The sequence below is a fragment of the Astyanax mexicanus genome, unplaced genomic scaffold (genome assembly GCF_023375975.1).
Source record: "Astyanax mexicanus isolate ESR-SI-001 unplaced genomic scaffold, AstMex3_surface scaffold_94, whole genome shotgun sequence".
Lineage (NCBI taxonomy): Eukaryota > Metazoa > Chordata > Actinopteri > Characiformes > Acestrorhamphidae > Astyanax > Astyanax mexicanus.
In genome coordinates this window covers 17,501-20,000 of record NW_026040104.1, presented here as the reverse complement: position 1 = coordinate 20,000, position 2,500 = coordinate 17,501, and the positions used below count along the sequence as shown (strand labels likewise).

Genomic DNA, 2,500 nt, shown 5'->3' with positions numbered 1-2,500 from the left:
TGCCCGACGAAGGTGCACTCCGGTCGGCCTCGGAGCGAGTTCGCCCGCGCTCTGGAGGATTTTTCGTCGGGGGGTTTTTCAAAGGGGTGCCGTCGGACTGTTGAGGAGAGTGGCAATGACTAGGGGTCCAAGCACTGGAGATGATTCTCCATTCATTTCTAAGCATGGCAGAGCTTAAATAAAGCCCCAATAATGGTTCCAAAGTGGATTTTTGGACACTATAACACGGACCCGATCCTACCCGACCAAGAAGCTCCGCAGGTCGGCCTCCGTCCCGCCCCCCGCCCCCCAGGCGGTACGGAGGAAAAACCAAACTTCCAGAGACGGTTCCAGGGGGGGTATCTCTTTCATTATTTTGACCCGATCGAATGGACTACCGAGCCCGCCTGGGTAGGCAACCGCGCGGCCCTCCGTGGCCACTGTGCGCGGTGCGTTCCTACCCGACCCAGCGGGTTAGCCTCCAGGGGGGTCCTCCGTCAGGGGGAGGACCTTTCCGAACCTATCCGAGGGAGTCGTAGACGGCCCGTCTATATCTCAATCTGCCCTACACGATAACCGGTCGGCCCGGAGCCGTCGGACTCGGATGCCTCGGTGGTCCTCGCGTCCAACCGAGCTCCAGCACCCGGCTTCAAAAAGCTCCGGACCCCCGGTTTCGGAACGAGCGTTTCCTTGTTATCCCCGAAGCAAGCGGGAACTCGCGCAGCGGAGTTGCCACACTAATTTCCACTGGGAGCAATGAGGGGTGAGCTCGGACGAGCCTCTCCGCCCGTCCCCCCCTCCCCGGGGGGTCCTTCGGACGGTACGGGGCCGATCCCTCTCCCCTCTAAGAACCAATGGTTTTTTCTGTGACAAAAACCACTCGCAGCAACCTGGTTGATCCTGCCAGTAACATATGCTTGTCTCAAAGATTAAGCCATGCAGGTCTAAGTGCACACGGAAGGTACAGTGAAACTGCGAATGGCTCATTAAATCAGTTATGGTTCCTTTGATCGCTCCACACGTTACTCGGATAACTGTGGTAATTCCAGAGCTAATACATGCAAACGAGCGCTGACCGGTCCTCTCTCGGGGGGGCCGGGATGCGTGCATTTATCAGACCCAAAACCCACCCGGGGGGACCCGCGAGGGTTTCCCCCGGCCCTTTGGTGACTCTAGATAACCTCGGGTCGATCGCGCGCCCACCGCGGCGGCGACGTCTCATTCGAATGTCTGCCCTATCAGCTGTCGATGGTAGCATAGGGGGCTACCATGGTGACCACGGGTAACGGGGAATCAGGGTTCGATTCCGGAGAGGGAGCCTGAGAAATGGCTACCACATCCAAGGAAGGCAGCAGGCGAGCAAATTACCCATTACCGACACGGTGAGGTAGTGACGAAAAATAACGATGCAGGTCTCTTTCGAGGCCCTGTAATCGGAATGAACGTATCCTAAACACATGGGTGAGGACCCATTGGAGGGCAAGTCTGGTGCCAGCAGCCGCGGTAATTCCAGCTCCAATAGCGTATATTAAATTTGCTGCAGTTAAAAAGCTCGTAGTTGGACTTCGGGAGTGGGCTGGCGGTCCGCCGCGAGGCGAGCTACCGCCTGTCCCAGACCCTGCCTCCCGGCGCCCCCCGGATGCCCTTGGTTGGGTGTCCGGTCCTCAGGGGTCCGGAGCGTTTACTTTGAAAAAATCAGAGTGTTCAAAGCGGGCACCAAACTCGCCTGAATGCCTGAGCTAGGAATAATGGAATAGGACTCCGGTTCTATTTTGTGGGTTTCCTGAACCAGGGCCATGATTAAGAGGGACGGCCGGGGGCATTCGTATTGCGCCGCTAGAGGTGAAATTCTTGGACCGGCGCAAGACGGACGAAAGCGAAAGCATTTGCCAAGAATGTTTTCATTAATCAAGAACGAAAGTCGGAGGTTCGAAGACGATCAGATACCGTCGTAGTTCCGACCGTAAACTATGCCGACCCGCGATCCGGCGGCGTTATTCCCATGACCCGCCGGGCAGCGTGCGGGGAAACCAGAGTCTTTGGGTTCCGGGGGGAGTATGGTTGCAAAACTGAAACTTAAAGGAATTGACGGAAGGGCACCACCAGGAGTGGAGCCTGCGGCTTAATTTGACTCAACACGGGGAACCTCACCCGGCCCGGACACGGAAAGGATTGACAGACTGATGGCTCTTTCTCGATTCTGTGGGTGGTGGTGCATGGCCGTTCTTAGTTGGTGGAGTGATTTGTCTGGTTAATTCCGATAACGAACGAGATTCCTTCGTGCTAAATAGTTACGCGGCCCCCCGCGGTCGCGGTTAACTTCTTAGAGGGACCAGTGGCGTATAGCCACGCGAGATGGAGCAATAACAGGTCTGTGATGCCCTTAGATGTCCGGGGCTGCACGCGCGCCACAATGGCCGGGCCAGCGTGTGCCTACCCTACGCCGAGAGGCGCGGGTAATCCGCTTAAACCCGTTCGTGACGGGGATTGGGGATTGCAATTATTCCCCATGAACGAGGAA

General features: G+C 57.0%; 1 non-coding gene across 1 annotated transcript in view; it reads left to right on the top strand.

Annotated features, from left to right (window-relative positions):
* Positions 1 to 866: 866 nt before the first annotated feature.
* LOC125798923 (18S ribosomal RNA) overlaps positions 867 to 2,500 on the top strand; it is a 1,864-nt gene continuing 230 nt past the window's right edge. The window contains exon 1 of the ribosomal RNA XR_007437709.1: positions 867 to 2,500. This exon is cut by the window's right edge and continues 230 nt beyond it. This is a non-coding gene — a ribosomal RNA (18S ribosomal RNA).